Consider the following 24,791-nt stretch of genomic DNA (forward strand, 5'->3'; position numbering starts at 1 on the left):
TCTTAAAGAAATGGACTTGAGGACAAGAACTGCTGGTTGAGCTGGAGCATGAAGTACAGAACATTTTTACTCTGCTAAACCACATGCTTCTCTGAAAGCAGTGGCATTAGAGCTTGCAGAAAAAAAAAAATTCTAAAAATTACTCAGAAAACAAACAAACAAAAAAAAGACATTCCCAGAAGTAGGAGTAGGAAGATGATCATTTGCAAAGAAGCTTTTAAACAGAAAGTCACCATGAGTGGAATTTCAGCTCAGACAAACCACTACGAAGCCGGCAGTAGCTCCTTGTTGACATAGGATAAAATTAGATGAAGTGACATGACACTGTGTCTAACTGTATGCCAGAGATCTACACAGCCAAGATCAGGGGCTCAGTTTGTAGAGACTGAGTTTTCTGCACTCTGTCATTTCTCCTTACTTATGAAAGAAGGAATACTAAGTTTAATTAACAAGATATACTGAAGAGCAAAACTCCACAGATTTGAGGGAGGAAGCTATTTGCATTAATTGAAGGGTAAGCACAGAAATGTTCAGATTCCAGCTATATATATCATGTTATCTTCAAGAGCAACAGCTACTGCTTAACTTTTAAAGCAAGATAATGTTTATCACAGATGTTTCATGGATATGCAACAGGGGACAGATATATTTTGAAAAAAAACTTATTAAGCAGAGAGCAGTGAAGAAAGCCCTGATCATCAAAGATAACCGCAACCAGTCATCATAACCCTCCTGAGAGATGGGAGACTGGCAGATCTGAGCCTGAACACTGATTCTGTTGAATTACTTTCTCAGGCACAGGGAAACTGAGCCAACTTCAATAGATCTTGTTTTCATCCTCCCTAGTTTCAATTTTTCTGTTCTCAGACAAGTTTTATTTGAGTGTCACTGACTCCTTGAGAATGTCAGTTTCATGAAACAAGAAACCTCAGATCAGAAATCCTTAACTTCACCTGAGGTGCAAGGGGCCCTTGCAAAGATCCAGACCAGGACCACCCTGATGTTTTAATACTCAAGCTTAGGAGATGCATCTAGCTGCAGAAACAGCCTCCAGCTCCAGTATGTTTAGCTGCTTTTCTTCTGAAGCTAGTTACACCATACCTAGAGTCAGCCTCCGTCCATGTGGGAGTGAATTCTGATTTACACAACATTGTTCCTACTCACTGTTTGTCCTGCCCCAAACCTCAGAAAGCATATCACATTTTGAGGCAGCATGCACAACCATATATAGACAGAACAGAATTCATGAAGCTATTTTGTTCAGGACAAGAACCATGCTAATTTATGCCTTGGAGAAATAAAATTTGAATATAATGCATATAGCTTGACAAGTTACATACACCACCAGCTTTTATGAAAATAAAGAGAGTGTTAAAAAGGGCAACAGCCCATTTTTATTAATCTCTGCAGTATATTCCTCTTTCCCTATTTCTGTAGAGTAAAAGCACATCTTCAAAATGTTATTCCCTTCAGCATCTCTTTCTGAAAAACCTCTATTTTTATTCTAATATTTAATTTCTATAGCCTTTTCCTGGATGCTGTGTCCCTTCAAGCAAGCAATACAGGCCTTCATTTCTGTTTCTTTTGTGGAAGTCTAATCATATAGTATAAGTTTTATAGATTACACAAGCATTTTCATATCTTTTCTGTTTCAGAAAATCAGAATGTAAATATTGTTTTGAATTCCTTTTACTTGAAACTGAATAAGAATCAGTGAGCATTAAAGGCAGCTTAATCTTCATCCTGAAGAATGATTTATCTCAGAGAAGAGAATAAAATGGTACAGTAACTGTATTATTGAGAAACACCAGTTTCATTCAGCCTGTTGCGACAGGAGAGACTCAGTACAGATGGATTTCAAAACAATAATGAAAATGAAATTAATGTTAAAGAGCAATTTGGTTCCTATGTGCAGTCACAAGCTACTACACTCCTCACATTCCTATTTGAATACAATTTGCTGCTATTACTCTAGCATAATTCAATTGTCTTAAGGACTAAGATCAGAACCTCTTGAGCAGAGAATGAAGATAAGAAGAGCTGTTTAACCTGGAGTGCTAAAATTATATCTGAAGCCATCAGATATAATAAACTGCCTCGATAAGTAGGTATCATGAGAAATGTTTCTTAGCAAAATGCTTTTATATCATGACAGTTCTTTCCCAGTTCTTCTGTTTTATTCTAATTCTTCTATTCCCAGTTCAGCTATTTTAGCTGAACTAAGTCTGAACCAGCAATTAGATGGACTCACAAAAAAAAAATAAGAATGCCACCATCTTTCCTGGTGAGTTTCCCTGTCTGTTTTGATGGGTATGAAGTTCTTGAAGTCTTATCATTGTATACAAGATGGACTAGGCTGGATTAGTACAAGATAAAATTTCTTTACACTAATTAGGCATCTGTTGTAGCTCAGCCCCGATCGGGACCAGACTATGCAGTCTCTCTCTCACTCCCCCCACCCTCCGAGAGAATAGGAGGAGATTATATAAGAAAAACGGCTCGAGGTTTGAGATAAGGAGAGAGAAATCCTTAAAGTTACCGTCACGGGCAAAACAGACTCAACTTGGGGAAAAACACTCATTTATTTCTAAAACTAGCAGGAGAATGAGACAGGGAACAAGATAACCTCCCCCCACCTCTCCCTCTTCCTGGGCTTAACATTATCTCTACTACCTCCCCTCCCGAGCGGCACAGGGGGGGCAAAAGGGAATGGGGGTCGCGGTCAGTTCATCACACGTTGTTAAATGCCGCTGTGTCATCGTCGGGGAAAAGAACTCCTTGCATTCCTCCTCTGCTCTAGCGTGGGGTCCCTCCCATGGGCCACAGTCCTTCGTGAAACTGCTCCGGCGTGGGTCATCTCTTCCACGGGGTGCAGTCCCTCCAGAACAGCTGCCCCAGCGGGCCCTCCACGGGCCACAGCCTCCTTCAGGCCTCCATCTGCTCTGGCGTTGGGTCCTCCACGGGCTGCAGGTGGATCTCTGCCCCTCCGTGGACCTCCATGGGCTGCAGGGGGACAACCTGCTCCACCATGGTCTTCACCACAAGCTGCAGAGGAATCTTGGCCAGGAGCCGCATTACTCCTCCCCCTCCTTCTGAACTGACCTTGGCGTCTGCAGCTGGTCCTCACAACAGGCTGGCAGACGCCTCTCAGGATCCTTTTTACATCTTCTTCACTTCTCATGTCCTCTCCACTTCTTGCAGCCAGGCCGGGCCGAATTGGGCCCAGCCTGCTGCCCAGCGGGAGGCCAGAGGGTGAGGCCTGCAAGGCCCACAAGGCTTGCGCCTCCCCCTCTCTGCCCCCGGCTCAGCTTCTTCACATTTTCTCCTTCTCTTTTCGTCTTTTCCCCTTCTTAAATACGTTATAGCAGAGGCGTTATCATGGGACATTCTGCTACCAATTGACTCGGCCTTGGCCAGCAGCAGGTCCACCCTAGGCCCGGCCGAGTCCACTAAATAAAGGGGAACAACCTCTAGCAGTTTCCTACAGAAGCTACCACCTTAGGCCCCCCCTCACTAACAAAACCAGAACAGCATCTCTTGGGATCTTTTAAAGACCTCTAGTCTACATTATAAAAGAAAACGTTTTCCAAAAACATCTTTAAGTTTCACTCAGAATAATCTCACTTGAATGCATTATGCTGCCATTCCCGGAGGGAAACTTGAACAACATGAGAAAAGAGGAGGAATATATGTTATCTCAAGGAAAGAGTCTTAATGTTCAAGAAATTCAACAAATTCCAAACCCAGTTAAAAAGTCTAGATTATAAAACCTATTAAGTAAAGACTTGACGGAGAAATATATCTTCATAAATCCATAGAGGTGTCTGCTTTGAAACAGATATTCTTAACCCCACCCCTGCCATATTACTGGCATTTGCATCCACAGCTTAGGAGCACCTCCTGGACAGCTGTCAGCAGAAGAAAGTAAGACACAGGACTTATCTGAGATGTTACCTGAACAGAGCATTGTGGAGGTAGAGTGTGGTACAGCTGTTTGATATTGACGAATTTGAGCTATGTCCTCGAACACCACTTGCTCAATAACAAAAAAAAAACCAGCAGCTAGAACAAGATAAGGAAATACCAAAGGCAAAAATAGTAAAGACAACCAAAAAACTATTATGAATCCAAATGAAGCATAAGGTGTGTGAACAGTATATGGCTACCAATCAAATTAGATGATTAAGTGTGTGCACATTGCGTGTAACTTAGATAGAATATAAAAGACTAATGCTGACTAACAATAAAGGTCTCTGGAACACCATCCACAGAGTCTGTGATTTACTGCCACAGAGCACTGGACAGTCTATTACAAGCTAAAATTAGCAAGAGCCTTTAGTAGGCAATAGCATGGAATCAGGCATTTCCCCAGAGAAAGCTTACTTCTTGCTAAGGAAAAAGACCAGGTTATTCTATGCGGTGTATTCGTCTATGTGCCCTCCTTCCATGTCCCCAGAGAGGTGTTTCTGGTGGAACAAGAGGCAATGGGTACAGACTGAAACACAGGAGGTGCCATATGAACATCAGGAAACACTTTTTTTTTACTGTGAGAGGGACCAAGCACTGGCACAGGCTGTTCAGAGAACTTGTAGAGTCTCCATCCTTGAAAATATTCAAAAGCTATCGGGATAGAGACCTGGGCAACCAGCTCTGGTTGGCTCTGCTTGAGCAACAGGGTTAGACCACGTGACCTCCAGAGGTCCCTTCCCAGCTCAGCCATTCTGTAATTCTGTTATTACTGTTCTGGGGAAAGATCCTGTGCCAGGAATGGAGAGAACCTGGCTTGTATTCCCAGATCCTTAAACTTTATGCAGAGGATGCCAGCCTTTATGGAGCCTGTCATTTTCCAGGCTGAGAACTTTCAAACTCTACTATTCAGGGCACAGAAGAATAAATATTAATTTTCATTTAAAAGACCAGCTCAAATTTTAAAGGCTTAGTAAGCAGCAAAGGAGAAATTTTAACTCACCATTCATTTCTGAAGGATCTAGCTGGAGTCAATAACTTCTTTGAGCTCTTCTTATGCAAGGTGATAAACTCCTAAGTCTGATATTTAACATAGTTTCTTCCTATAGAAGCCTGAATCAGTCAACACTTCATAAGGCTTAGGGCTTGATTGCTTTCAGGTTCATGAAGTCTGCAGGTTGAATATTCAAGTAGTCAGGCTCTCTGACCCTTCTTTTGAGTCTCACTGTTCAAAAGTAGTAAAGATCCCAGGTAAGTAGCTTCATTCAGAGTAGAACATCACCTACTCTTTTAGCAAATTTGCCATCACCACTTTTGTATAACACCTGTGACATCTTGAAAATATACTTCCCTGAGCCTTTTAATTACCCATGTGAAAGCTGAAGAACTTTTCCTCCCAGTAAGACACTTCTGGTTGCAGAACATGAGACAGAAATGTGACTAAGTGTCATTTCTGTGACCAGTCAATAGAAAGCCTGGATCAAGATGTTCCAGGTGGCATCAGAGCTTGCTTAGTCTAAGAAAAGCTCAGGATTTTATGTATCAGACACAATGACACAGTCACCTCCATGCGTAGCTGAAGTCCTCTGTCAAAGCTGAGTTGCAAGAGAAAGAAGCACAACTACAGAGACAAGTAGCCTGAAGAAAGGTTCTTTTCCAGCTGAAGAGCAACTTTCTCAACTGCTAGGCGAGAAGGGAGGAGGATGCACGTGCAAAGAAAAAGTGTCAGCAGCAGCACTTGACAGTACATGTGTAGTCAAGTCTACCTTCATAGAACTGAACGTGTTTAGCTTAGAACAGTTCAGGACATTTTTGTTAAATATTTATAGGCTAGTCTGCAAGAAATGATGTTTAGTCAGAGAAACTATTGCTCTTCCAAGTACAAAACGAGGAGGAAATATTCAGTAACTACGAGAAAAAAAATGAATTATATTTATGCCTCCTCTTATGGACACTAATGTAAATATAGCAGAATAAAATGTTATTTTAATTTATACCAATGTATTATTTCAATAGGCATCTTTATAGCATAAAATATGCATGTAACAGATCAACATGAAGTGAATTTTATTTTACCTAAAACTTTTTTTTTTAATTTAGTATGAAATCCAGCTCATTAACACGATTTACTATTCATTCACTATACCCCTTTTGTTCTCAGTGACTCACTGAGTATGTCCCCTAAGAAAGGGAATACCATCAGTCAGGAGCTCACAGATCAAGGGTTCCTGCTAATAGGACAGTACTCCTTTGGGCTTCATACCAGACAGACTTGAAGTTTGTTGACATTGAAGTCTTCCAGAGCATAAGTACTTCGAAGCATAGGATCCATGAAGATGCTGACGTGCAGAAAATGAACTCCACAATCTGTAAGATTGTAAAGTAGGTATGTTTATTCAGCGCTGGGCAGCACGGGGTGGGGGTAGTCCCACCAAAACTGTGTGCGCCTGATGCAGCAACTCACTTTAAATTTATATAACCAAGTGTTACATATACATAAAGTTTCACAATATGCCTATACATATGCATGACCTATCCCGGCTTCGTATTAAAATTAGTCCCAAGGGGTCATTTTCATAAACTCCTCCCGTCTGCGCTTGCGCAATTCCTCCTGGTGTGGTTGTCAGGGGTTGTGGGGATGAAGGTAGGCAACTCCTCTTCATCGCTGCCAGTAACCTTTTGTTCTTGCGCAAACTCAGTTATCCCTTGGCTTTTATTCAAGCTGCAGGGTCGGTTTTAGCTGGTTCTTGAAGCAACCCCCTAGTCCTTACCAGGAACTGTCTTTCATGAAGAATTGCAAGACTTTCTGCTTCAGATAGTTTGCACAATGATTAGCAAATTGTTAAGCAAGTAGTTAGCAAAACATTAAGCACTATTTATCAACTTGATTCCTTAGGATGCACAGCAATAATTAATCAATGCCATATCAACTAAAATTTCTTTAACTCCTTCTCTCAATGCCAGATGGACTTTTTTTTGTTGGTTTTGGAAGACACCACTTCAAAGTGATCAAGTAAAGATACAAGACGAAAGCATGCTGTTGCAGCAGTTGTGCTAGGGGAGTGGAGGAAAGCAGGGACAGCCTAGTTTATTCACTGTTTTCTACAGATGGAAGCAGAATCAAATTTGCTTGCTTCTTGCAAGAATTATTCTCTTACAAGAACAAAAGCAGACTCTAGATACTGATTTAATCATGGCATGATTTTAGAAGAGCAGCAGGACTGAAGGGACCTTGAGCATCCTCTGAAGATAAGGCACAAAAATGCTTGTAATCACTGCTGCATTAGTAACTCAACAGGTGACAGTTACATCCTGCCCACAACTGAGCCAGTGCTGTTCTAGGAGATCAACACATTAAAACATTTTGATAAAAACTGTGGCAGTCATTATACTCTGGTCTTTCACAAGGACTGCTAATTCTTAATGTCTGACAAGCATACTTCTGCCTAGCAAGTGTACAGTTAGAAAAGAAGCTGTGTAACACACATATCTGTTTGTTAGCTGTTCCCAAAGGTAAGCTAGAGCTGACTCTATCTACTGTGTGGATGATCAGGGGATAAAGATAACCTGGATTTCCCATGTATGGCTAAGGAATCAGCTAAGGGCCAGTTGGATTTGGCAACCAAGAGAGTCAACATTGGCAACCAAGGATTTAGGCTAGAAGTAAGCTAGTCGCCCAGCAAATGTTGGGTTAGAGGACCTACAGTTCTCCCTCAGCTCTTCTGGAGGTCAGTAAAACACCTTAATTCTTCCTGTCCTGTGTTTGGGATGTCCTTGTTCCCAAAGCCATGGCTCCTGCAGTGAGATGCTGGAGTCACATTGGGCTTCCATTCTGTAGTATCCTAGTGTAACCTATACACTAAAGCACTTCTGCTTGAGAAGACAGCCATCAAGTATCATTTTACCTCATCAGAAAGCAGGAAATTTTGTATGCAAAAGCTTTGCATTTCTGAAGATTTCTCTTACTTTAGGAATACTGACTGATCCCTTAATTAATAGGGAGCAGTAACAGTGAGGAGTATATGCCACTGAATAAGGACATGAAAAGCAGGCAGAACAATTTATCACCCACAATGCTAAAGTATTACAGGAGAGAAAAATCTCACTTAAATATTGTTAATATTAGGAAGATCTCAACGACAAGGTTTCAATGCACACATTTGCAACCTATAACTCAACTTTCTTTTTTATCAGAAATTCAGTGATAGATGACAAAGGCTATCATTGAGCAGCTTAACTATCAAATGTGTGAAACAGCCTTTGCAGAACAATCTCATGTTAATTCCACTCATAGAATAGAATCATAAAATAGTTAGGGTTGGAAGTGACCTTTAAAGGTCATCTGGTCCAACCCCTCTGCAAGGAGCAGGGACATCTTCCACTAGATGAAATTACTCAGAGTCCTGTCCAACCTGGCCTTGAATGTTTCCTCTCTGGGCAATCTGTTCCAGTATTTCACCATCCTCATCACAAAAAGTTTATTTCTTATATCTAGTCTGAATCTACCCTTTTTTAAGTTTAAAACCATTAACACTAGGGCAGAATCACCTCCATTGACCTGCTGGCCACACTTCTTTTGATGCAGCCCAGGATACAGTTGGCTTTCTGGGCTGAGAGCGCACATTGTCGTCTCATGTCCAGTTTTTCATTCACCAGTACCCCCAAGTCCTTCTTGGTAGGGCTGATCTCCATCCCTTCATCCCCTAGCCTCTCCCTTTATTTCAGCTGACCACCACATTAAGTGGTATTTTTTAATAACAATTCATTTCCCAATTTTTCTAGTTCTTTCTCCTTCATCTCTAGTATTCCACTACCTCACAAATCCAACATGGTTTTTAAAAAGTGAAAGTTCCTGCCATTTTATTTCATGCTTTCTCATTCTGAGGGGAAAAAAAAAAAAAGAGGTAATGTATGCAGCCCCTTGCTACATACATTACAGTATTACACAGTTCCCAGCCTCAGCAATAAGATGGGTGAGCTTTTCATTACAAGGGCACCTTAAGAAATGAGATATCAGCCTAAATGCATTCAGTAAACAAATGCTGTTTACCCAAGGCTACTGAGACTAAACAGTATGCACTCCTCCAGGTTATTTTGGCAGCCTTTCCTAGTTTCACCTATATAGCCTAGCAAAGAGCTGGGACTGGGGCAGATAATTTAATTGCTAGAGTAGTTTTCTGTCATAAATAGAGGGCTAACTGCATGTCTTACTCAACACCACCAGTGTTTTGAGTGATTCAGGTTTCAGGAAGCACTGTTCCCCGTGTGCACACAACCACAGGCATGCTTCCCAAACTCATCCTCCAGTTACTCCCTCTAGTTTCAACAGTTTTCTCCCACCCACTGGCAGATTAATGAGAATAAATTCGGTCCCCAGTCCCTACTCATTATAAAGATGCACATCACAAACGGCTTTCCAACACAGCCTGACTTTCAAGCAGCCTCTCAGACCCATCCTGCAGCTTCTTCACTCTCCTCTGCTTTTCCCTTCTCCCTGTGTCACACGTCCTCTTCACCCGCTACCACCTGCTACAGCCACTAAACACCACTTCTGCCTCATTACAGCTACCGATTCACCTTCTGAACTGCCTGGCTCCTCAATTATATCATTTCTCCAGCAGAAGTAGAGCTTGTGGCATCTCCTTTTAAAAGTCTGTCATCTTTCTTAACATGTTTTCTATCTATCTCCTTTATATCTGAGGAATATTGATGTGCGGAAAACGGACTCCACAATCTGTAAGATTGTAAAGTAGGTATGTTTATTCAGCGCTGGGCAGCACAGGGGGGTAGTCCCACCAAAACCGTGCGCGCCTTACGTGGCAACTCACTTTAAATTTATACAACCAAATGTTACATATACATAAAGTTTCACAATACGCCTATACATATGCATGACCTATCCCCGCTTCATATTAAAATTAGTCCCAAGGGGTCATTTTCATAAACTCCTCCTGTCTGGGCTTGCGCAGTGCTTCCTGGTGGTGGTCGTCGGGGGTCGTGGGGATGAAGGCAGGTGACTCCTCTTCGTCACCGCTAGTAACCTTTTGTTCTTGTGCAAACTCAGTTATCCCTTGGCTTTCATTCAAGCTGCAGGGTCGGTTTTAGCTGGTTCTTGAAGCGACCCCCCTAGTCCTTACCGGGAACTGTCTTTCGTGAAGAATTGCAAGACTTTCTGCTTCAAATAGTTTGCACAATGGTTAGCAAATTATTAAGCAAGTAGTTAACAAAACATTAAGCACTATTTATCAACTTGATTCCTTAGGATGCACAGCAATAATTAATCAATGCCATATCTATTAAGATTTCTTTATCTCCTTCTCTCAATATTAAAATTGAAGTATAAACACATTTGATGAAGTGTAAAAATCTGAAAATAGACCTATAACTAGTTACACTGAGTTGGGAAAAACTGAAAAAAAAGCCTGAGGGTCTCATACTCTCTGGGTGAAGCAGCTGTTGCCCTTACAGTGGGTAATTTAAAGACCAGAATTACCAAGTACCTAGATATCTCTAAACAGCACACTGAGCACTGCAAGTAAAAGTAAATGAAGCGTTAAGCTGCCCATGAAAGCCTTTCATTTTTCTCACAACAATAAAGAAGTGTATGATTATATAAAACCAAAGTAAGTAATTTTATTTAGAGATCTAGAACCTTCCACATGACTTGAAGAGGAAAGCCTGTCAATAAAGGCGTAAGATAAGCTACCACAGCAATTGAATACTCCAAGAGAAAAAAAATATATATAATTTTTGTGATTATTTCCTGAGTCTTGTGTCTCAGTGAGCAGTTAAAACTAGTAGGAATGAAATGTGCTGTACACATATATTGCTGATTACTTAATTTTTATAGAAGGTAATGTCCAGTCCTTTTAAGTGTCCTGAGGTCCCAGGTTTCACTTTGCAAGATGAGGTGATGAGACAACCTTTAGCAGCTGTTTTATTGTCCGATTAAAAAGCCTTCTAAAGTATCAAAAGGGCTCAACCTTCAAAAGGATAAAAATTGTTATAACCTTCCTTTAACTCATTGAAAAATGAATAACTATTTTCTGCAGCAAACGGCTGATTCAGATGGTTTTGTGTTTGATGCTGCTACTGCCATTTCCTAAGACACATACTTTCCTAATTCTCTTCAGACTGTCAGGCAATTTCTACTCAATCTCCAGCAATGTGAAACTCATCTGTTTCAGATTACCTAGAAAACACTGTGCAAGAGCCCATATTTCCTTCTAGGATCCCCCTATTCCATTATTAGAAAAACCACCAAAACTACTAAAAGTATATTCACAGATGAGTGTCATCAGAGTCAAAGTATGTCTTTCTCAGTGTTGCACAAGAGTTTCTTATCTTGGGCAAACTGTGGTGCAGAGAACAACTGTATCCATGGCATTTGTGAGTTACTGATCTTGATTTTAACTGTGTTTTCCTGCTGCAGATGTTCTGGAGCTGTCTTTGGTCCCAGCAAACCTCTGGGCTGCTGATCCACGAGGTTCCTCTTCATCTCTGACAGCTCCATTATTTCTCGTGGCTGTGTCCACGCTTGCCGTGTTTGTCCCTGGACGCATGGCAGGTGACCCCTGGCACAGACAGCTTTAACCCACACCATGGCAGGCTGGGTGAAGATCAAAGAGACTCAGATTGACTAGGACTAAGGAAGCTTCTGTCCTTGTGCAGTTGTGTCTTCTGTATGATGCCATCGTGTCAGAGAGACTGAGCAGCTACTACCAGACTTCTCTCCAGCACTGGGAAGTCCAGAAGGGTTGGGTGCATGTACGTAAGCGTGTGCACACATGTGTGTGTGTGCTTTCTAGAATCCAATAAAGAGTCAGCTCATGTTGCTGCCTCACTGGGAACATTTGTAGTGCTGAACATCTTTCACACTTTCTGGTTCCTTCTTTACACAAAGAGGTGAGGCTGACAAGTCTGAGCCACCAGTCATCTGTGGAGTTTGCTTGAAGTAGATCAACAGAATCAGCATTTATCTGGGGGAAAGGGAAGATGGAGAACAGTCACGCTCACTCCCACACTCTGGTGATAGAAGTCTCATTTCTTTAGGAGGCTACACACTGTTGAGAACTTCTCCAGCCCTCCTCCAGTCCAAACTGTTTCTCTGTCCTCCATCTACAGAACAGACAGGGCTTAAAGTGCTAATTCAGCTCCTTTTGCCACTTATTACAGAGTGGAGGTAAGTAGCTCTGTCACTGTCGCTTCCTTCCAGGACTGGAGAATCATTGCCAGCATCCTTTGCTGTCCTAAAATCTTCCTCATCTTATGAAGAAATTAAAGCTTCTAAACCATAGCTAGGAATATTTTTATGCCCTAGCAAATACCTATGTTACTTGTGTGTGTGTGTAACTACATATGATTTCTGTTTCTGGGGGAAAAAAAAAAAGTCCATAAATTTCTTCTCAAGTTTGTGTTTTGCAACTGGAAGACTAATTTTCAGAATGTGGCAAATACAAACAATACATTATTTTCCTTATATATGACATTCTTCTTTTTAAAGAAAAAAAAAATTGTTTTTCCCTCTTTCTAGCTATCAGTGTTTGAAAACAATATATACAGCTTGACCTTTACCAGCAGACAGCTCATATCTAATGCTATTCCATCCTTAGGAAATACATAATTCTGAAAATCCAAACTGTATCATCAAAACAGCCACAGTATTAATTCTGCTGGCCACAGGGAAAACTCTCAGAGAAGAAATATATTTGAGATAACGTTAAAGGTACTTGATACATTAATACTCACCCTTCCGATAACAACTTACTAGTTTCTGTATTTTCATAGGTCAAACAGAAATACACAAAGAATTAGGTAAATAAAAATTCTGCAGTAACAAACATGACAAATGCTGGAACACCATTTCCTTCTTCCCTTTCTGCTTTACTCAATGGAACACTCACTGTGATTGACAAGGTTAAATAAAGTGCAGGTTGATTAAGACTGATGCATGTCTAAACTAAGGTTTAATAGAAGATGAACTGTTATACACTACATAAGTACAGATTGCGCATAGAGTTATAGGTATGCACTGATGTATGTATGAGGGATTGTATTGTACAGATTCCAGCAACAGAAGTTAGCAACAGGTTCTTCTAAGACCAGAGACCAACAAGCTGCTTATACCTCTATATAATATTTTCTACAGATAAATATCTAAAGCTATTGATGACATACACTGTTCATACGTGCTCTATATTTGCAAGTTATATCACATATTAACTTATCTTAAGTTATTCTTAATACTCCAAGTTGCAAGGTGTGATCAATATAATGATAACTTTCTTTTTATACCTAGGTAAGGAGCCTAGGTATTAATCTAAAACAACTGCAATGCTGAACGTAGGATGGTCATACTCACATGACAAAATAACTTTCTTGTTATATACTGAACAAATAAACCCTGGCCTGTTTTGAAAATCATCGGAGTTATGAAATGGGCACAGACAGTGGAAGGAAGTTTTCAGGAAAAAAAAAAAACCATAAATACTATCAGGAATAGATAAACTCTTCGCTGCAAAACCAAACATTCTGGACAGCAACGTTTTGTTCATGCAAAAAAGCAAACAATTGCACATAGCAAACCAATTTGTAAAATCCAGAAGCAGGTCACGCTTTTTGCTAAGAGGGAAGAAAGCTAAATGTAGTAAAAATATTATTTACAATAAATAATCCAGCTGTTAAAGCCCTTTCAGCAATTTTATTGATTACTTCTATGGGACTATGGACCTCACTAAAAGGTAGGTCTTGGAAGCAGATTTGGAAGCGGCTGTGACTTGTAGAGTGTTGTGGTGTTTTTTTAAATGAACTTTTTTTTCTTTCACATTAGATAACAACATAAAATATGACAAGGACTGCTTCTGGAAGAAAAATATATAATAAATTAAGAACAATAAATCACCAAACCAGAATTTTAAACTTTTAGACAGTATTTTAGCCTCCTAGTTGACAATATTTTTCTTACTCTCAGCTACTACTAGTAAATAGATTTTTTTTTTTATCAGAAAAATGTGTTTTCCTTCTGAAGTCTAACAGTTGGAACATTTTGATATTTTTTTTGATTAAAACTTTTCATTTTTCAGATGAAATTATGTTTGTTCATACATTTCCTTAATCTTATTTAAAATACTTCAAAGACTCCACGTTAAAGCAAACAGATTAAAAACATAAACAATTTTTATGGACTCAGTATGAAAAAAAGTTTTACAAACTAGTAAAATTACAGATAAAAATGCTGAAGTTTCATTATTGCTAGTGAATCAAAAGGGAGGTGGATTTTTTTTTAATCTAACAATATCTACCAATTATGAGTTATAAAACTAGACACCAAAAATTAGACATGAAAATACAAAAGAGAGAAATGGAAATTGAGGGAATATCTTTGGCAGGGTAGGAAAGGATATAAGACAGGATAGAGGGGAAAATACAGCACATTTATATTTGGAACTTTCTGCTAAAAATACCTTTAAGTGAGCAGGCTCTCTTCTGTTTCCAGCCAGTTTTTAAAAGGTTATTGACCCGTGTCAGATATTTACCAGGGTTTCCTCAGAAACCTGAAAAATCAGAAGCACTGCCAAAAATAAAAACATTAGTGGGAAGTCACCCTCAATAGCATTTAGTGTTTCAAAAGAGTTTCTTCTCCAGGGAGCGAGTCCCAGGCATTTTGTTCACTAACCAGTCCTCCTTTTCAGCTATCCTAATGATGAGGACATTTTGGCAAAGGGCTTAAGCAGCATGACTATATAACTAGCTACCCTCTCTTTAATCAGATGTCTAGTGTGATGATTTTAGTGTTACTAATTCTGCATTGTGCACAGGGTTGTGACTTAAAGTAGGATATTTAATACTATGGCATTCAGGGCTTAGACCTGTCTTGTGCCGTAGGCATTTTTAAGGCTGAGTATTGGACACGGCTAGCAGCACCAGCACACCTATGTTTCCTGCTGTAACACAGAACCCAGGACCAGGAATCATAGAATCATAGAATCTGTAAGCTTGGAAAAGACCTCCAAGATCATCAAATCCAACTGTCAACCTAACACCACCATGCCTACTAAACCATGTCCTGAAGTGCCACGTCTACACGTTCTTTGAACACTTCCAGGGATGGTGACTCCACTACATCCTTTGGCAGAGTGTTCCAGTGCCTGATCACTCATTCAGTAAAGAAATTGTTCCTAATATCCAACCTAAACGACCCCTGCCACAACTTGAGGCCATTTCCTCTCGTCCTATCACTTGTTACTTGGGAGAAAAGACCAACACTTGCCTCCCTACAACCTCCTTTCAGGAAGCACAAAAGAAAGAGCCTAACAGTCTGAGGCAGTAAGATTTTGTTTCTGCTCTTGCCTGAATTGGATGAAAGAAGCTATGCAATTCATTAATACAAAGGCAAATTAACAAGAAAAGTGTTTTTCAGAGTGTGTGAGCTAGGAATGACTATTGTCTACAGTCAGAAAATATCAACTGAATTAAAGGCTTAGAAGTGAAGAGGAGAGAACGAAGGGGAAGGAAATAAATTTTCAAAAAGGACAAGCAGGTGGGAGGGGAAGGAGCAGAGGCTTTGTTGCTGGGATTACTTGGCTCCTTGAAATTTGAGAAAAGAGAACTATTTCTATTATTCTACACTGTCTAAAGATACATGAAGTGATTTGTCAGAACAGCAGAAACAGCATCCATAACCTTGCCAAAGGCAGGAATTTTAACCTGCAGATTTTATTCTGTCATGCCTCCAAGAACAGTATCTCTTTCCTAGGGACTGAAGGACTGAGTGCTTTTTCCGCTGTCAAACACTCTATGAAAACTGTAGTGTATCATACATATTTTATAAATGTATTTCTATTCTTCTTGCCATTTATAAACAAGGAAACAAAAAACCCTATTAGTGAAGTATTTCTGTCTGACATGATTTCAATGTTCAAGGTGTGAGGAAGGATTGAGATTTATCGCATCAGAGTTGTTTTTTGAGAATAATTAGTCCTGTGTGCTGATTGAGGAGGACCAGCCACCTCCCAGTTTAATGACTAGCCTAGAGCCAAGGTAGGGAGGGACTCAGAGGAGCAATGGACTGTCTCAACAAGGGGACATTTGAGTTCAGGCAATTGGAATTACATAGATGGCAGCAGAAATTCAGTATTAATGGGAATTGGGTAGCTGGTGACCTGTACCACCTTTAAGTGAAAAAATATATAAAGCCGAAGTAAAGAGAATAAAGCTCCAAGGCAGGCTTTGATGTACTGAAGTTGGGTATTTGAGTTAGCTTGGATGTTAGCATTCAGTGCAGAGCAAAATCAAGCAGCGTGGAAGGACCACCTTGTGCAGGGCAGTGCATTCCAGAAGGCTTTCATACACCTCGGAGTCTTATTAAATTCATGTTTTCCAAAATGTGTTTATGGCAATAACAAGAATAGCTGGAAGAGATGCTGTGTAACAAGAGGAGTACAAAGGACGTAAACATCAGAACAGAACATAGTACAATGAGATTCAGCATATTATCTCAGCTTCATCTTAATAACACTGCTGTGAGATGTTTCTTGATTGACTAGCACTGTACACTGAATAAATCTAAGATTTAATATTATTTAGGGCAGGTGAGAGACATGTGTTAGACCTGTTTCAGGAGGTCTAGCCCTAAATTTGCACATAAGGGACCTCATTCTGTTATGTAGTGAAAGACAAACACAAATGCAATGCTGATTTTCTTTGTTTGGCCAAGGGCCTTGAAAATTATATGCTAACAATTCTGCTAAAGGCAAGCAATCCCTAAGAAAGCTTCCCAGCAGAAAATGCAGTTCCCTGTGGCAGAAGATGTGCTAAACCACTAGAACATTAGCAGAAACTGCTAACAGTATGTAACCAGCTTTTATTGAGGGAGCTGGAATGATTTGTCTCTCACTAGTGAGGTGGCTCCTTCCTTGAGAGGGCTAAATATCCCCATCTGAAATGATACATGCCTAAAGTGAATTACAATTAAACTGTAAAAAGAAAAAAAAGAAAAACAACCACAAAACAGAATCAGATGAAAATTCAGACCAGAGCCATTTCTTGAATGTTTGGGGATATGGTGAGCAGCAGCTTTTCCTTGCAGAGGAGAGTTCCCTTATTGGAGAGAGGAGTCCCTGTAAGGCTGCAGGGAGGTGAGCGCTAGCAAAGGGATCCAGACACGGAAGCGAGGCACGCAGGGGCCCACAGACTGAAAGAAAGGCAAGGAATTAATCTGCCTTTGCAGGGGTGTTATGGTACTCCCTTGTGGTCCTTGTGGCTCTAGCCAGACTGGTTCTCTCCCGAGATGGGTCTGCAGCTGAAGCCAATGAGGGTGAGGGAGAAGGTCTGCACCAAGCTGGGACTGGGTTTGCTGGGTCCCTGATTTCCCATCTGCTTTGGGGTGTGGGAGCTGCATCTCCACTGCCAGAACAGAGGAGTCCCTCCTGCAAGAGATGCTGAAGTCTGAAGGCAGAAAACGGATGTCTTTCCTCTCGTTTTCCTTCTTAAGAGTGGATGGGACATGCAAAGGGTTTGTGGCACTGATGAGGGCAGCAGGGACCATCAGGCAGGCTTGCAGGGACCCTTCCAGGTGCTGCTCACTGGAGGCAAAAGCAGACAGAACCCCTGTCCTGGGTCTCCTAGAAATCGGACTCTTCCCTCAACACTGACCTTGCTGGAGAGTTATTTTCTTCCTCAACAGCGACAGAAGGAAAATGTTTACACAGCTGACTCTCTGACCCCCACAGTCCAGCTCTGTCCTTGGCTAGGGAGATGGATTCACAGTGCAGCCGTCAGGGGAAGGGAGAGGACAGAGCTGCCAGAGACAGAAAGCCTGCAATGAGAGGAAGAAATGGTAACAGAGAGCATGGTAACCTCAGCCATCTGACTCATCTCCTGTCCATTTTGCCTGAAAAAGCTCATTTTGTTCCACAGTGGCAAGCAGGGAAAGTGCAGTATGGCTGGGGTGAAGAGCTGGTTTAAGGTCCTATTTTGTATTGCACACAAGCACATGATCGTTTTATTGTTTGTACCCAAATGCTCAGGCTGATGGTCCATCTTGGAGGCTGAGCCACAATTAAGATAAAGCTATCTCTGCATACCTCTGCTGCCAAGGAATACCTGTAAATGCCCTCCAAAGTGGGCATCCTCACTTCTCAGTGCTGCCAAAGGGAGCAGCAGGGCTGACAGGGGCATCCAACCCTAAAAGAAAACGCAGCTGCTGTCTTATATGGCGCTGCTGTGCCAATATCCCCAAGTGAGTTTATTTCTAATAAGCCTTCACGTCCCATCCTTACAGCACTGATTAGCGGTGTTATGCATTACAACTTCGTGGTCATGCTCTGCATAATAGTTATTGAAACCAGCTGAGAGGAAATTGAGACAGACACAGGTAATGGAGGATTGGTACATGCAGTCAATAAATAAGCCATATCCAGCAGAAGTGAGAAACAGAGATATCTGTTTGTGGTTTTGTTTGATTACTTTTTGCCAAAGTAGAAAACAACCTTGCAAATGTCCTGTTAACGTAAAAACGTCTTTATAATTATCTAAGACTGGCATTTTCTGGAACGTATTGCACATTCTGTGTTAGTCATAGACTTCAGATTATATCAAATTGACATTCATGAACAAAAACTGTGCCTGAAAGGAAGATTTCTTAAATAACTTGGCTAACACATAGACAGTTCATGATGTCACTTTAATTCTGCAGAACCGTAATGAACACGTGTGTGTGAGTCAGCACAGGCATGGTGCAGGAACATCGTCTATCATGGACTAAGCTCAGCGGGGCTTGCATCTCTGCTTGTGTGCCTCTGCCCAGGTGCTGCTTCGGAGATCCTCCAGTTGGCAAGGTAACAAAAATAAATTTACTCTTTGCATTTCATCTATGGTTTTGTGGTTGATCCTGCATCCTGCCTGTGCTGACACACACATTTGACGTAGTCATCAGGATCCAGGAACAGCTATGCCATGGCAGCCAAAAAAGTGGGGAACGGGGGAGGCCACAGCAGTGATTTTCCATATTCCAGGATGGCCCAGTACTGCGCTGGACCCCCATGGCCACTTCCCTGTCTACAGCGGCTCCACCGTAAGCATGGCATGAAATAGATGACAGGGCAATGGTTACTGCCCAGACAATAAAAATGGCTATGCATGGGTTGCCACGGAAGGTGGCATCGGAGTCTTCTCACAAGCTGGCGGGGAGATAGGAACAGTTATTAGTTACTGGTCTTAGAATTCTTGATCATGAAGTTATAGCAGTATGGAGTAAAATGAAAGAGCTGGAAAGGGAAGGCAGGATTCTATAAGATGCAAAGATGATCACGCAAGAAGTAATTACTACTCAAGCAGAGGGTGTTATGGGGTGCAAGGTACTGTAGAGCAGTTGGTAGCACGTATTGCTGGTAAACGAAGGGGTAGATACAGAAAAAGTAAGATTTCAATTTCCCAGGTTTGTGCTCTCACCACAAAACCTTCATGGGATCCTGAGGAAAGGAATGGAAATATCTGAAGTGAATCCTCAGCCTCCGAGGTTGAGTTGAATCAGATTTAGAAGGCAGGGAGGTGGTGAAAGCACGACCCCTCATACAAATTAGGGCGGAGCAGGAACAAGCAGCTAGGAGAGTGGAGATCATGTGTACTTACACCTCAAAAGAGTTAAAGGAATTTTTAGAGATCTATCAGCAAAACAGCAGAGTCAGCGATCCCCTAGCATGGACCAAGCTCAGCAGTGCCTGCATCCCTGCTTGTGTGCCTCTGCCCAGGTACTGCTCTGGGGATCCCCTGGTTGGCGAGGTAGTGAAAATATACTTACTCTTTGCATTTCATCCGTGCTTGGGTGGTTGTTCCTGTATCCTGCCTGTGCTGACTCACACAGTGTGCTCCAGATGAGGTATGCTAACAGTGATTTTAACAAAGAAACATCCAGACATAACTAAAGACAGACAAATGAGTATATAAGAAACAAATGAGAATTTTATTAAAGACATCCATGTACCGTTATGGTACTATTTACAGTCTTAAGACTTTTATCAGATGCATTACAGTAGGCCCCACACCTCTGCAGGGAAAATATCTATATTATGCTTGGGTCAAAACTGTTACTAAAAACTTATCTTCATTAGATTAGGAGGGTTTTTTTTTTCCCTTAAAAATAAGGTACTTTAGGATGCTTTGTCAGTGCAACCTTCATATTTTTTTTTTACTTTACTTGGAGCTATCCTATTTCTTTGCAAGGTTTTTTGGAGATGCATCAGCTATTAAAATAGTAAAAAGTATTGCTGAGTTTTCAATATAACAGAAAATCCTTGAATATCCAGGAGGGAATGATCCCACTGCTTTTTCATGATCACAATTTAGTCAGAGGATGAACTTGCAAAGACTCAGAGTTTCTTCCACCTTACTTCCAGCCCTCGGAGCAGCTTTCAAATGATGCATTTGTTGCTCCACCTAGTGACCATAACAAATATCTCCACGAACAGGAAAGATTCCTCAGTTCAGGAAACAATAGCAGCTCATCGGGCTCCAGGAACTGGAGAGTCACAAGGGGATGGTTAGCTGTTTAGGTGCTCTAAGCTGCAGAGAACCACAAAGCAAGATGATTCAATTTTTCAGATATCACTTTTGGATGACATAGAAAGAGTCTGCACAAAGGACAGAGGTGAGTGACAAATCTAATGCTGATCTGCATGAAGTTGAAAAGTCTTCCTTTCATCCCAGTAAGTGTGGGATGTAAGTGAGTTTCGAGATTTTTAAAAGACAGAGAACTGTCTCCAGTGCAGTCCTTAACCCAGAGACTGGTTTAGCCTTGACTTACTGTCTCAGCTTCTTCTAGAGTTTCTTTCTTTCTGTACATCCTTCACTCCAAGCCTGTGATTGTTTAGCCCAAATCACCACACAGTTTCTCGCTCACTCTCCCCCTCCCCAGGGGGATGGGGGAGAGAATTGGGAAGGAAGGAGAACTCGTGGGTTGAGATGAAGACAATTTACTAAAATAAAAGGGAAAACTACAACAATAACAGAATATAAGGATATTAAAAATATACAAAGTGAACAATATGTGTTTTCTCACCACCCGATGTCCCAATGACCAATACAGCCCGTCCCGAGCAGCGATCACGGAAACAAAACCGAGCAGCAAGCAAAGGAGCAAAAGGGAGCCAGCAAGGTAGGGGGAACGATGCCAGCAAAAACAAGCAGGAAGGATGGATGCCAGGAAGGCAGATACCCACCCTCGCCTGCCCCCACTTATATACTGAGCATGACGTTTATGGCATGGAATACTCTCTTTGGCCAGTTTGGATCAATTATTCTGTCTGTCTTTCTCCCAGCTTCCTGCATCTGCAAATTAGTGAGACTTGGAAAGCAGGACGGTGTCCTTGGTCTCATTCACAACAACTGGTATCATCAGGGTGTTTATGAACATTCTTCACACACAAAATCCAAAACATACCAGCTACTGAGAGGAAAAATTAACTCCATCCCTGCCAAAACCAGGACAAAGCCTAAGACCTCTCTTCTGACTAATAAGAGAGAATTCAAGCCCTACCACTTAAGTCTTATTAGGATCATTGCCTGTTACAGTATGATTAAACTAGCAGAGCCCTAAATATTTGTTCACCCTTGGGGTGACTTTTGACTCCTTCTAGGGCCTTTGTTTTCCTCAAGCAAAAGGTGAATACTAACTACATGTGATGAGCTCCTATACAAATTGGGATTCCAGCCTTTCCGGAGCTTGAATAGACCTACTTTTTTTTTTTTTTTTTTTTCAGGCAGAAATATAATGGCTGTGTCTAGCCCAGGATAGAGTGGAATGTCTTCATATGCTGGGTTTTTTTTTTTCTGTTGTTTGAAAACAACACAAAATAGTAAAATTCAGTTTCATTTTGGTGATTCCAGGGGCATGTGTGCATTCATAAAAATAAGATCTAGCCTCAAGAACTATGTTTTTAAAAATATGTCCTCTGGCACATGAAGATGATAATATGGATGAAGTAGGTGACATTTTTACTCAAGAGATATCACTTGGTTCCCTTACTACTGCTGCATACTAAGAAATTTGAACTCGTATTGCTTGTCCTGGTTCAGTACTAATACCCAGCTACTGTAGTTTAAGCCAGCTGACGTACAATGTCTGCCTCTTTAGAAAGTCTCCAGCGTTCCTTCTGATTTTCTTAAGCATATGTAAGAGATTTGTGCCAGAAGAAAATATACTTCCTAGCACATTTTTGCTTTCTGTAGCTTCTGAACTCAAACTCTCCATTCAGTTCAGCTTTAATTCTCTCTCAGAGATGAAGCCAAAGCTCTGCCTTTTCAAGACCTGTGATAAAGTTTATGTGTTTGAGAAATGGTTGCCCATTTCTGGATGGCTCTGCAGCTTTCGACCTGAGTTACCCAATACTCCTTCTGCGCATAGATGCAAATATAATCATTGCCTATCTCTGGTTCATAAGGCTGCACCAAATACTACATTTTAAAACATAAAGATCATGTTCAAGCAAGGCTAGCTATTCTGTGTTTCAAAGCGGTAGTGGGTAAATGCAATTTTAAAAGGCTTTCCTCCTTAAAACTTGTGGAAACAAAAGGGCTTATATTGCAGATAGGCTCATCTTCAGTGACTCCTGTGTCAGCATCTCAGAAAAGAGAAAAAAAAAGCATCTTTTACTGCAGTGCTGAAAAATGTCAGTTTTATTCCATTTCTTGACATAGAAGAAAATCAATGCTAATGGATTTAAGAATAAAAATGGAAATGAAGTGTCATATTTAACAGTAACTTAAATTCTAATTGTAAGAGAAACCCCACAACATTCTCAAACTTGCATATCATTGTAATATGCTGCTGCTGTTCCAGGCTAATTAATCTGAGTCAGTTATCCAATTACAATGACTAAAGAATATCACTGAGAGTTCAAAAGCTCATATATAACTGGTATGACAGCCTCAGAGCAAATACTAGGTCTAAGATTAACGTTCTCAGGAAGACAACCATCTTGACATGCAGACATCTTGAAAACTACTTTTAGTATTAAAACTTTCTGGATGTTTTCAGTTCTATTCTCACAGTCATTCTGGCAATGTCTCGATTAAGGTCAAGTAAGTGCAAAAGAGTAAGGGTAGAATTTCAAAAAGCAAAAGCAAATGAAGCTGCAGAAATCTGTTTTTGCAGTGGTAGCCAAATTGGGAGTGGGCTCTTCCACTCAGTTGGCAAAGACCCTCCACAAAACACAGTAAAGAAAAGCTCAAATTAAAAATCTCATTACTCAAGCTGCAGAGGAGGGTTCCCTCTCCTTTATTCCTCTTTTAGATGAATTTCTGCCAGTGAGCACAACTTGCAGTCCCTACATCTCTAATCTTTGCCCCTCCATGGGAGGTGTAGATCACCAAGGAGCTAATCTTGATGTTTTGCTTCTGAAGCTGGAAATCTGCCCTGACATAAAGGTGGATTTCCCTGGCAAGATCCAATCTTGATACCTCTAATATTCAGTGAAACTAATGTTTCCAGGAGCCTGAGGGGCAGCTGAGGCAGGGAGGACCTGAGCATGTGGTGGTACGTGTCAGCCATGATGAGGGACTGCCAGCTGTCCCTCAGCCCTGGTGTAAGCCCAGGGTTGTTGTGCTTTCCCCACTATGACTTTGAATGTGCTGGGGCACCAAGGGGGCTCAGCACATCTCTCAGGTCATTTCAAGAAGGTTGCATTCTACATGTTGGTGATTGTGTTAGAGTGGCCAGTTATTGCCCTGTTATCCTAAGCCTCAGTTAAAGGGCTTTATACAGAGCAGAGCATAGCAAATTTTGTCAATAATTTAACTATAACTGCTCCTTCTGCAGTAAAAGCTGGAGATTTCTGGAGCTGTTCTGTATGCTGCCCAGAGTTTGCAGAGGCTTTCAAATTTCAGAGGCTGATGGAGTAGTGAATACCTATATTAGTCACTCTGCTGTTACAGGTACTATTTAAAATCAAACACACTCTTCTCTTAAAATTTGCAGCTGCTCATTACTTGCAAAAAATGTTATGCTATTCTTTATTTAAACTGAGTTAATTATAATCCTGGTGCCTTCATGGTGGTGTAAAAAAGCACTATTCTGGTCAAATTTCTTTAATAGCATATCTGTACAAAACTTGGCTTAAGCTTGTTTTTAATCATTTTATTTTTCCAAACACAAGGATATAACATACTTTAATTGTATTACTTAAGTAATACGCATTTTCAGTAATACATACTTCAAGGTCAGGCTGGATTGGGTTTTGAGTGACCTGGTCTAGTGGAAGGTGTCTCTGCCCATGGCAGGGGGCTTGGAGCCAGATGATATTTAAGGTCCCTTCCAACGCAAATCATTCTATGATTCTATGATTCATTTAATTACAACCTTTTCCTTTATCCTGAGGAAGTTCTTTACAACGTACCTTATTTTTTTCTTTTATTTTCTGGACGTGAAATATTAAATGCAAAAAGTGTCTATTGGTATTGGACAAGTAAAAACTTGTATTGCACCTATGTCCTCCTGCAAGAAACAGAAAAAGAAAACACAGCTAGATGTAAGTCTTTGAAAACATTCCCTATAAAGAAAACTGTTTCTCTGAGTACTCATTGCATTTGTTCAGACAAGGGTCCTGAGTGGTGAACTGTTTGCATTAGTATGTTCACAGTAAAGTGAATCAGAGGAATTTCTCACCTGTATGTGTTCTTCAAGTGTTAACCTGTGGCAAAACAAGCTACAGGAGTTAGGCAAAAAATTAGTTGTTGGTCATTTGGAGGGACTTGCAGAGAATGGTGGAGTGAGAATTTAAAAAATATATTCTAAAGCAGCTATGACCTTCTACAAGTAGCCAGTAAGTGAA

The sequence above is a fragment of the Chlamydotis macqueenii genome, chromosome 2 (assembly GCF_036417535.1).
Source record: "Chlamydotis macqueenii isolate bChlMac1 chromosome 2, bChlMac1.mat, whole genome shotgun sequence".
NCBI classification, from domain to species: domain Eukaryota; kingdom Metazoa; phylum Chordata; class Aves; order Otidiformes; family Otididae; genus Chlamydotis; species Chlamydotis macqueenii.